Here is a 12,682-nt window from a genome sequence, read left to right on the forward strand (position 1 = left end):
GCCCAAGGTTGAGTGGCATTTTGCATGCTGATTTAGCTGTGATTGCTTGCTTTTGATGAGCACTAGCCTGGCATGTATAGCTCTCCTCCGAGCAGGTTTAAAGACCGGGAGTAAGGGAAAGGATAAAAATAAAAACTTCCAACTCAAATTCGAGGTCTTTTCTTTCTGATTGATTACTGAATAAATACCAACACGTATCTTTGGATTCCGCCTGAGAGTGAAATTCCCTACAGCTACACAGCTGTTTTTTTAATGGCTTTTAATATACTAACCTGTCAAAATATGTTAACTTTGATGACTGCAATTATTATTTTAGAAGATGCTATCAATCTATTTGCCTGTCTTTCGCCCTGATATTTCTGCTTAAATCAAATGGAGAGTGACAAACAAGCAGCATTTTTATTTCCTGGTAAATAAGTTGTCGATAAACAAATATTTGTTGGGGGGAAGCGGTCTCCTTTGTTGCAAGAGAAGATACACTAATTATTCTGAGCTCATCAGCCATTGCCTGTGGTCAATGAAAGACTTCTCCATGAGGGCAGAAGAATGAATGGCCACAACCCACATGGATATCTTATTTTTTGGTGTGTTTTTTTTTAAGAATCTTCAGTGACACTAACAAATTGGCAGTTATCATTTTATGGGATGGTGTTAGTTATGACTATTAGATGTCGTTTATCTCTGTTGTCATTGACCTTCATTATGATGCAGACCTTTGTACAGTAATCCCATGCTGCCAGGAAGGTCAAACAAATACTCAAGCTTGCCTGCTTCCCAAAGAAAGGTCTGATTGACCAACGCAGAGCACAATAAATAAATAAATATTCTCCAAATAAAGCTGGAGAATACAAATGTGATTCGGTTCATTGGCTAAAGATCACTAAATTTTCACCAACCAGATAGGCCATGAGTTTCCAAAACAGAGACCCTGACCTAGGAAAATTGTTGCAGCTAAAGCACAAGAAGAACTACATCTCAAAATGCATTAAGGCAATTTCTTATTTTAGCAATAAGAAAGTATGTTTCCAATAGTGAAGCACCACTCGGACATTCCAGTTTTCCCTGTGGATCCTTGTTTGGTTTCTTTGCTTTTTTAGGGGAAAAAGGAAGAAATAAACCAATAAATTGTCCATTATAAAAAGCAGTAATCACATGAATTACTATATTACACAATAACTGAGTTAGCTAATATTGTCACAGAATTCTCCAGATATTTGACATCTATTTCTTTACAGTTTTCTTATCTTAAGCATTTGCATTTGAAAAATTATTTATTGGTATTTTATATTTGTATATTTTCTTGACAAAAAAAATTCTGCGCAATGTAATCATTTTACTTTCAGCTGCTCATAATGGACATTTTTATGATATACTAATGATATATTAGACATTATGATTTACTAATTTACCTTCTCAATAAATATGTATTTGCCTCTATAGTGAGCCAAACACATTGTTAAGCCCTGGGGATCCACTGATACAGGTGACATAGATCTTCCCAGGTAGCTTACCATTGACCACAGAAGCAGAAGAGCATATAGGCATTTACAACTAGGGTGATCATTGATGTGACAAAAAAAAAAAAAATATATATATATATATATATGGTGCTAGGAAATACACTTGCTGGGGGCATAGGAGATCAGGAAAAGATTCCTAATGATGCTACCTCAAAGTTGAGTCCTAACGGGCTGATAATTGCAAAGACAAGTTAAAAGAAAGTAGAGATGCTGGAGTTAGAGAGAGCAAGAAATTAAATAAATCATAATAGCTGCAAGTAGCTGGGACTGTTTAGTATATTCCAAACTCCCAATAAATATTTTTGAGCATCTACCAGCTTTCTATATGCTGGCGTATAGCTATGACCAGGAGATTGAATCCTGGTTCGTATATGCACACATTGCAGTAAAGGGAGCCCAGAATTATAAAATGGCAAAGAAATGGATAAGCAGTACAATGTAAAATGAGTGAGTACTATGAAGAAAATTCATTAGGGAGAAATTATCACCAGGGATTGGAGACTATGTTAGATTAGATGACCAGAGAAAGACCTAAAAGAATTTATCCTAAGGGAAATTCGTAACAACCAAAGTATTGTAAAAAACGATCAGGTACCCATTTTAGAAATTTCACCATACCTGCTCTGAGAGGGATGAATTGGAAAAGAACCAGACTAAAGGCTGGGAGACCAGGAAAGAGATGATCACCTTCATCTAGGTGAGAGAGGAAACGTGGTCTGAATTAAAATACCATCCTCATCTGAGGTGGCAGCGCAGTGCAGAGAGCTGAACTCTTTCAAGAGCTATTGAGAGGGAAGCAGATTTGGCTCAACTGATAGAGCATCCACCTACCACATGGGAGGTCCAGGGTTCAAATCCAGGGCTTCCTGACCTGTGTGGTGAGCTGGCCCACGTGCAGTGCTGATGCACACAAGGAGTGCTGTGCCATACAGGGGTGTCCCCCCATAGAGGAGCCCCATGCACAAGGAGTGGCCCCGTAAGGAGAGCTGCCCCCAGTGAAGAAACTCAGCCTGCCCAGGAGTGGCGCCACACACACGGAGAGCTGATGCAGCAAGATGACGCAACAAAAAGAGACACAGATTCTTGGTGCAGCTGACAAGAATACAAGCAGACACAGAAGAACACACAGCGAATGGACACAGATAACAGACAACTGGGGGGGAGGGGGGAGAAATAAATAAAATTTTTAAAAATAAAAGATCTATTGAGGAAGCAGAGTTGACAGGATGTAGCGAGGAAATAGTGTGGGCTGGGCAAGAAAGAGAAAAGTTTGGCCTTGAGGATTTTTGGCTTCAGCAATACTTGGATAGTGCTGCCACACACTGATGGATGAAATTCAGGAGACCAAGGCGGGGAGGAAATGGGCGTGGGTCTTCAATCTGACCGTAGTCTAATATGAATACATGCGTAAGTGTGAAGGCGTGAGTGTTACATGAGTACGATGTGGGACCTCCAAGGGGAGCTGATCGGTAGCAGTTGGAGATGTAGATCAGACACTCACTAGAGAGATCAGGAAATTAAAGCAACAACAACAGAAAGAAATGTCCTATGGGGGCAAGCTGAAGTGAAGCAGGTACCTTCATTTACTGCTTGGAGGGATGTAAATGTAAAACTTTTCTAGAGGAGAATTTGGCAAATGTATCCAGTCAGCCTTAAAAGATGTATGCTTTCTTTCCCTAGTGAAATCATTCTCAAAATTTGTCCTAAAGAAAGAATTGGTGATATACGTAAGTCAGTCTTGATGTATAGGATGGCCACTGCAGTTTTACTTATATTCAGGAAACAAGGCTAAGTGTTCCATTAATAGGCAATTTAGTAAAGAAATTATGACACGTATATAGGATGAAGCCATGTAATACATAAAAATACCACTTAAAGAATATTTAAGAAAACCCAGGACATGCTTGCTACAATTTGCATTTTTAACACAGCAATACTTATTCATTATAGAAAAAAATGAAAGTAGAAGAAGAAAATCATCCAGTAAACATGTCACACAGATATCCATTTTATATACTTTTTAATATTCTGCTTTTTTTCTCATAGTGTTCTGTGAATAGATGCCAAAAATATATTTTGTTAAAAATAATATTCATAATTAATAATATCAGATAGATTTATGATTTTATATAAACAGAATAAAATTCTTTATCATGCTTAATAGTGAAACATTGGAGAAATTCTTATTGAAGTAACTGTTATTAAATATTGTTCTGAAAGTTCTAGACAAGCAAATAGGACAAGAAAAATAAAGGACAGATACATGTATTGAGGAAAAGATGAAATTTATTAGACATGTTTACCTGTTTACCCAGAATAAACTCGAAAGCTTTTAGACAAATAAAAAAAGATTAGTAAAATGGGGAGGTTAAAATTATATACCACAACATACCTTAGGCCATCAATACCAGCTATAAACAGTAAGGGATGCAATTTCCCATCCATAATAGCAAACTTCAGATATAAAATATCCTTAATTCAATAAAGAAAAGACCAAAACAACTTGTGGAAAGCTATTCTTCTTCATGAAATTTTGTGCTTTTTGTGAGAGTGCATACAGTACAAGAATCAACACCTCATGTGTAAAATAAAGATATCTGCCAAAAAAAAAAAAAGAGAATACTATTCAACAGCTTCAACAGAATGTCTTCATGTTAACAGTAACATCTTAGCATTAAGAGAGATGTTCAGTTGTTAACACTGATGACAAAATATACTTTCTAAACATTTCCTGGGATGAAGATCCATGTGCTTCTTAAGAAATTAGATGAATAATCCTAAAATATGTTAAAAGCTTAGTAAAATCAAAAAGAGTAAAAACCAAAAATTCTCACATATGACACTTTTTTCCAATGAAAATTTTTCCATTCCATAAATTACAGGACTATTTCAGCTACCTCTGATTTTTTTCAGATGTTTTAGGCTGTCATTTTTTTAAATTTTACCAAATTAGAACAATTATGATTACTTTAGCAATTTCTAAAATGACCTACTGGTTTTGCTTTTATAGTTTTGGCTATAGGCTATAGTTAGTAGTAATATTTTGATGATGCTCTTTCATAGTTTGTAACAAATGTTTCACAACAATGTAAAGTGTTTGTAGCAGTTTGATATGGTTATGAATTCCAAAAATAGATATTGGATTATGTTTGTAATCTGGTCTGTACCTGGGCATGATTAATTTATGATTAGGGCTTTGATTGGGCCACATCATTAGGGCACTCACAAATAAAAGACATGGCGAAGGACAGAGTTAAGGGTTTTTGATGTTGAAGTGTGATGCTGAAGCCTTAAGCTGGAGCCCCAGGAAGTAAGCTCATGGAAGAAACAGTGGCAAGCCCCAGGAAGAGAGGAACCCTGAGCCCAGGAAGAAGCAAGCCCTGGGAAAAGAGGAACCCTGAAGCCAGAGGAAAGCAAGACCCGGGAAGAGAGGAACCCAGGAAGCCTGAACCCTGGCAGTCATCGGCAACCATCTTGCTCCAACACGTGAAAATAGACTTTGGTGAGGGAAGTAAATTATGCTTATGGCCTGCTATCTGTAATGCTTACCCCAAATAAATACCCTTTATAAAAATCAACCAATATCTGGTATTTTGCATAAGGACCCCTTTGGCTAACTAATACAGTGTTGGTGGTGGTTTGATGTATGGGAGCCCTGTAAGATGATACGCAAGTTTATGTTACAAGTTCACAACTTTTACTATACATTTTTTTAAAGATTCATTTTTTATTTATTTCTCTTCCCCTTCCCCCTGTTGTCTGCTCATGTCCATTTGCTGTGTGTTCTTCTGTGTATGCTTGCATTCTCAGTGGCACCGGAAATCTGTGTCTCTTTTTGTTGCGTCATTTTGCTCTCCATGTATGCAGCACCACTCCTGGGCAGGCTGTGCTTTCTTCACATTGGGTGGCTCTCCTTGTGGGGCACACTCCTTGTGTATGGGGTTCCCCTATGAGGGGAACATCCCTGTGTGGTGTGGTGCTCCTTGCACATGGCAGCACTGTGTGTAGGCCAGCTCATCACATGGGCCAGGAGGCCCAGGGTTTGAACCCTGTACCTCGTAGGTGGACACTCTATCAGTTGAGCCATATCCAATTCTCTACATTTATTATTTATGTATGTTCCTGTGTAAACGATATACTTCAATAAAATTTTATATGAGAAAAAATTAAATACATTTGAGAAAAAAGAAAATACATAAATTTTTAATTCAAAAGTATCCAAAATAAATTAAAAATAGCTGAAAAAAATATTGACATAGAAAATGCTGAAATTTTACCTTTTAGAAGGAAAGATAGATAGACCTGGTAGAATGTTGTGAAAAAAATTTAACATGAAAAGAAGTAAGGATATCCACAATATAGTACTATAATGAAACAAACTATTACTACTATAAATTTAATACATATCAATGATTTAAAATATTGAATTATATTTTAATAATTTTAATATAAAAAATATTTTAAAACATACTTCTAAACATATCAAAAAGTAGTGAAAGTCAGAGGCAAATTTGATAAATTTGAAACTGCAGACTGCATGAAATTCCAGTCAATCTCTATTCTCTCATAGTAAAGGGTTAATACTGTCTTCTCTTGCCAGACTGCTATGACAAATATCACAAGATTGGGTGGCTTAAAAAATAAACACTTATTGGAAGTCCAAACCGAGGCATTCGGATGCTGGAGTGCCTTATCCTTGGGTTCTTTGGCTTGTGGCTCTGCCTCCCGCCACATAGTGATCTCTTTCTCCTTGTGTCTGGTCTTCGGTTCTGCTGACTTCTGGCTCTGGATCTCCCCCAGTGGCTTTCTCTCTAGAAGTTCTCCAGTGATATAGAATGAGGCCACACTTCTTGGATCTTAGAAGACCCTATTCACAAATGAGTCCACGCTCTGACCCAACATATTCAAAGATACTATTTACAAGTGATTTCACACACAGGAACATGGTTTAAGATTAAGAACATGTCCTTGCTGGAGTACATAATTCAATTTACCACAATGACTTTGAAAATCAATTATGATAAGAATAATAAAGGATGAAACAAGGTTGCAAGGGACTCAAGAATGAATAGTATTAAGATAAGGATAAGGCTAGGTAATCAGCGTTGTGTCCATTATACTCTCATGAGTATATTTTATGAATTTTATAATAAACACATATTTTGTTATAATCCCCCCCAAGATCGCTTCCTCATCTGTCTCTGTGGTGTCAGCTTGCTGTGTCTGCTCATTGCCTGCTCGTTGTCTCTACTCATTGTGTCTGCTTGTTGTGTCCATTCATTGTCTCTGCTCATTGTGTCTGTTTGTTTGTGTCTGCTCATTGTCTGCTTGTCTTCTTTAGGAGGCACCAGGAACCAAACACAGGATCTCCCATGTGGGAGGCAAATGCCCAACTGCTTGAACATATCTACTCCCTCTGTTATAATTTCAAGAGCAACAAATATATTTCCCAAAAGAGACATGATGATGAGGACATGGAAACAAACAGAATAAACTAGAGGTTTAACCACAAATATGAGAAGATGGATAAAAAGTAAAAGTGAGGAGAAAGTAGTCTCAAAGGTCACTATTATCAGGATAGTAAGATCTATAAAGGTCGGAGGAAAAAGGGAAGGATCCTTTACACCAATGCAGTCATAAAATAAGTTTTTGATACTTTTAAAAAATATAATGGAAAGGAACCATAAAGGCAAAAGTACCTCAAGTCCAAAAGACAAAATCAGTACAGAGGTGATCAGGGGTTTTATAAAAAAGTATGCAGGGAAGTGGACATGGCTCAACTGATAGAGTCCGTCTACCATATGGAGGGTCCAGGGTTCGATCCCTAGGGCCTCCTGACCCATGTGGTGAGCTGACCCACGCACAGTGCTGCTGCCGCACACAAGGAGTGCCATGCCACGCAGGGGTGTCCCCGCATAGGGGTTCCCCACATGAAAAGAGTGTGCTCCTCAAGGAGAGCTGCCCACACGGTAAAAGCGCAGCCTGCCCAGGAGTGGCACTGCACACACGGAGAGCTGACACAGCAAGATGATGCAACAAAAAGAGACGCAGTTTCCCAGTGCTGCAGGATAATGCCAGCAGATGCAGGAGAGCACACAGCAAAAGGACACAGCAGACAATGGGGGAAGGGAGAGGAATAAATAAAATAAATCTTAAAAAAAAAAAAAGTAGGCAAAAGAAAAGGATATAGGAGTCTGGAATTTTCATGAGGGTTACATTAAGAGCTAATAGACCTTGGGACTAAGAAGTATCAAGACAGACAGATTGAAAGGAGGAAAAACGGAGAAGAAACAAGGGGAGAGGTTAGCAGGACCAGAGAAGTAAATGCCAGGAATGGGGTATGTTTGGAGATAGGAAGCATCAAAGGTAAGAGCTTAGAAATAGAGAGATGCCTTAAAATGACGAGATCTGAGGAAGCTGTACTGGTGAGAGCCAGTGATTCAGGGTGACAGGTTAAGTAGTTAGAAAAAAGGAGGCACTGTGAGGTGTGAAGGTAAGTGTTAGATAAACAATGAATCCAGAGGGTCTCAACATTTTTGACACCCTAGGGATATACCCAAAATAATTGAAAACGGGTTCAAACAGATAATTGTACACCTTTGTTCACAGCAGCATTACTCACAATAGTCAAAAGGTGGAAACAACCCAAGTGTCCGTCAATAGATGAATGGATAAGTAAAATGTGTTATAAACACACAACGGAATATTGTTTGGCTGTAAGAGGGGATGAAGATCTGATATGCTACAACATGGATGTAGCTAGAAGACATCATGTGGAGTAAAATAAGCCAGACACCAAAGGAGAGATATCGCATGATTCCACTTACATGAAATACTAAAGAGTCCGAAAGTAGATGACAGATTACCAAGGGCTGAGGGAGGGAGAACAGGGAGGTGTTGCCTAATGGGTAGAGAGTTTCTGTTTAAGGTAATGAAAAACTTTTGGTAATGGATGGTGGCGATGGTAGTTTAGTATGGTGAATGTACTTAATATCACAGAATTGTGCTCATGAAAGTGATTAAAATGAGAAATTCTGTGTTTTATATATGTTACCACAATAAATTTTTTTTTAAGTTTGGGGCACCAAATCAAGCATTTCCCAATGAGCTCTCCTACACTGATATTGCAAAATGAGGTCTTTGCGTAGTGAAAGGAAGCCTACTGAACTAGAAGATGGATCACTTGGATCCAGATTCCCTTTACCACCAACCAGGGGCAAATTGGACAGATAACATAAAATCTCTGAAATGTGTCATGTCTAGAAAAAATGCTGTTAATGTCACATTTGCCTGAAAGCAATGGGAAGGGCATTTTTGATCCCTTGAGGTTTCTGCAAGTGGTAATTTCTGTCACTCCGTGGTACTACCCTGGGGACAGTAATATAGGAAGTTGTGTGCAAAAAGTTATTCCAATAAGGGGATATAAACATCCATGTATAAGAGGAAAGGATATTCCTTCTTTTATTCAGCAAGAGAAACCTGTTGTTATCATTTCCATCACTTCTCCATTTCCAGTAATAAGCCATGAGGGAACATGCCGCCACTTTTCCATTTCTTGCCTTTTGAAGTTCATTTCCAACCCAAACTGTAAATCAGAAATGGTGCAATCTTTTGATATGTTACAGAGCAATGAAAATTTAATTTATATAATAGCGTCCCTTTTTTTAAGTGCCTTGTTCTATTGAAGCCAAGCCACTGTGAATGATGGCTAAGTTAAGAATAAAAAGTAACATCAAAGTAATGTCTGTCATTATGATTTCAAACACCATGTGCCACAGGTTTGGGCAAAATATAAAAAAGAATGTGGTTAACTAAATGAAGTTGAATATAGGTATCTAGAAAGGGAAGTCGCCTGTAAATTTCTGGATGATTCTGCCCATACAAAATGTAAAGGACATTTTTGAAAATGAACAATCCCATTGGACACTAAATTCTTACAAGAGTATGTGTGTTCTACAGTTGGGGGCATCACTGTTCAATCACGCCTGCTTCATGGGGTTTCTCAGCTACAAAAGGAAGAGTCCTTCTTTATTATTGGAAGCACCTGTCCCATGACCCCCGAAGTGTGACAAGTGCTATGGGGGTGGGAGTGGGGGTGGGCCATAGAGAAAGAAAGGGAAACCCAAGGGATGACCAGGGAAGGCCATGTCACCTCTCGTTGGTCTTCAGAGTCTGCAAATCATCTGGAACCAATATTCACCCACCGACAATGGACCTATAAATTTATTAAGGTCAATTTGGAGGACAATGCAAGTCACTAGATGGAAGTTAGGTTTCTATGGGAATGGTGGGCTTTTATTAAAAGTGAAAGCGGGTTCTCTGGGCAGGAGTCCTCAAGGCCAAGAAGTTCAGCAGGTGCAATTGAAGTCTCCTGGGGAGGAGAGGAGTCTAAGTTGTCACCAGCGGGGTAACTTGTTTCATGTCCAAGACCTTGTGCAGCACACACAGTGAAATTCCTGACAACACTGGCAGAAGTGGGAAGCCAAGCCCAAGCCTGCTTTCTTTCAGTGAACCTTCAAGGTCTCTAAGGCAGAAACGATCGCTCACCCTCCGACGGGCTAGCAGGGTGGACATCCGACAGGAAGAGTGGGGTCTAGAGAAGTAGCCGCTGGCAAACACAGTCTGGCTCTGTGATACCCAGGAGCCCTTTCTCAAATTCCACGGCACGTTCTGAAGGGCACGTCTTCCTGGAGAACCCGGCCCAGGCCTGGTGCCTCCTTCACACTGCTGCTCTGATCCCTGATAAGATGCTATCGGCCGCCCCTCTAAGTGCTCTTAGAGCCACTTTAAGCAGCTCACTGGGGCAATTACCATAAAGAGGGAAAGATACCGGCCTTTATTGATGGGCGATTAATATTGACTCGGAGATCATTGATTTTTCGCAGCCTCTTATTTCTGATTGCAAACTTGTTTTGCACCCACCTGAGGTTGGTGGCAGTTTGTTCATTTACCATTGTCCCGGAGCATCAGTGAGAATGTATTTAGAGACGACATAAATTTGCTTTTAAATGTGTGTACGGTTTTGAGTGTTTGCTTTTCTTATTGCTGTGCAAGGAGAATGCGTGGGTCTAAATGCTCCTAGCCAAAGATTCTTATATTCCATATCATTATTGCCATTTATCAAGTACCTCCTTCATTCCAGGCACCGTAACAGGCATTATATATAAAATATAATTTAATATTCACAATATTATACCCAAGGCAAGTATGATATCCTCATACCTCAATGAAGAAACTGAGTCCTGAAAGTGTGGGAAACTTGCCCAAGTTGACTCAGATAATAAGTGGTGAATAGGGGTATAACTGGGATATGTTAGTATAGTTCTATGCAATTCTACAAGTAATTTTACATCTATTTCATTAATTATTTAGCAATTACTTCTTAGAGAGTCGGTGGAGAGGTAGAATTCAGGGTATTCCAAGGTCGATTGGACTCGTGCTCCAGTGCTGTCTCCGCGGTGAGGCAGAGAAGCCGCGAGCCCCTCGCTCTGTCAACCCTGCAGTTCCTGGCTTCCCACCACCAGGGAGTACCTCATCAGCATCCAGGGCCTCAACCACGTCCTGGTAGCTTCCAGTAGGAATATCGTCCAGATGAAGGACGATCACGACCAGATGTTTAAGATGAGTGAAGAAACCTTATTCCTATGTGTCAGAGAGGCTAGAGACACTGTGCAATTAGCAGAATATATTCAGGAAAAAAGTGCAATTTTATAAGAAGAGAAATGGATGTGAATTGTCTCCCACAGCAGCAGCTAATTTCACTGCAGAAACCTGGTTGACTGCCTTTGGAGTTGGACCCTATGTCATGTCCACCTCCTCCTGGCCGGCCACGAGGAGCAGGAAGGTCCAGCATGCAACTACCTGGACTGCCTGGCAGCCTCGGCCAAGGCCCCTTTCGCAGCCCGAGGCTACGGTGCCTTCCTCACTCGCAGTATCCTGGACCGATACTCTACACCAACTAGCTCACGTGAGAGGGCAGTGGAGCTTCTTAGCAAGTGTCTTGAGGAGCTCTAGAAACACTTCATTCTGAATCCACCAACTTTCAGCGTTTGAATCACTGACAAAAATGGCATTCATGACCTCGACAACGTTTCCTTCCCTAGACAGGGCTCCTCACATCAAGTCCTTCCTCACACTTGCCAGGGAACTTTTTTTGATGGGCTCCTTTATTTTTTTCTGCTCTCTTGATGTGCACTCATGACACATGGTTAATTCAGAATAAAGTTGAATATGGATAAATTGGAAAGGAAAAAAAAAGGTTAATTGTATGTGAAGACTATTTAAAAAAAAGGAGAACAGAATGATGGCTTTGAAGTTTCTAGCCAGGATAACTAGAGTATGAAAATGGCTTTAACCGAGATTTAGGGAAAGAAAGCAAGCAAACAAGGGAACAGTTACAGGTGTGAAATGACAAGTTCAGTTTGAGACAATTCTGAGTTTGATTTCTTAAATAGATTTTTAGATTATAAAAGTAACAGCACAAAAGAAAACTGGGAGAAGAGAAGAAGTATAATAAATCATCCATGATGTCAACATTCCAGCACTATTGTCCTCAGTTTTCCTTTTTCTTCCAACATGTATGCATACATTGTTTTGCTTATAATTGTGGTGGAAATGCACTTTACATGCTGCTTTTTTTCCTATTCATGGTGTTTCAAAGACACTGCTACATAATCATCATGCTTGTCATTTTTAATGGCTACCTCCTTTCCCACCAGTGGATTGCCTATAAATGACTAAAGAGTTTCTTTTACTGATGGGTTTTAAGCTTACTTATGACTTCTTATGCTTTTATATGATCTTGTGTTGAGCAAGTCCATGTATTCTTTATAGGGTAGAAGCTCAGAGATATGATTCTGGGTGGGTCAGGTTCTGTTTGTTTTTGATGCTCATGAATTCAAGTAAAATATTTATTAGATAAGTGAATCATGAGTTTAGTATTCAGGGGAAAAGTCAAGGCTAGAGATACAGATCTGAGAGTCAACAGCAAACTGGAGATGAGTGAAACCATGGGCATTGAGGGCTTTTAAAACATGATCCCAAATTCTTTGACACTTCTTCTAATTAAAGGTGAGGGCTATGTCCCCTACCCATGAGTCTGGAAAGATTTGTACTGCTTTGAAGAAAAGACTCAAATGGGAAGAAGCACAGGACATTACTTA

General features: G+C 39.4%; 1 pseudogene; it reads left to right on the forward strand.

The window, feature by feature from the left end:
• The window catches only part of LOC101424802 (proteasome subunit beta type-2 pseudogene), a 12,156-nt pseudogene extending 448 nt beyond the window's left edge, over positions 1 to 11,708 (forward strand).
• The last annotated feature ends 974 nt before the right edge of the window (positions 11,709 to 12,682 follow it).

Source organism: Dasypus novemcinctus, chromosome 20 (genome assembly GCF_030445035.2).
Source record: "Dasypus novemcinctus isolate mDasNov1 chromosome 20, mDasNov1.1.hap2, whole genome shotgun sequence".
NCBI lineage: Eukaryota > Metazoa > Chordata > Mammalia > Cingulata > Dasypodidae > Dasypus > Dasypus novemcinctus.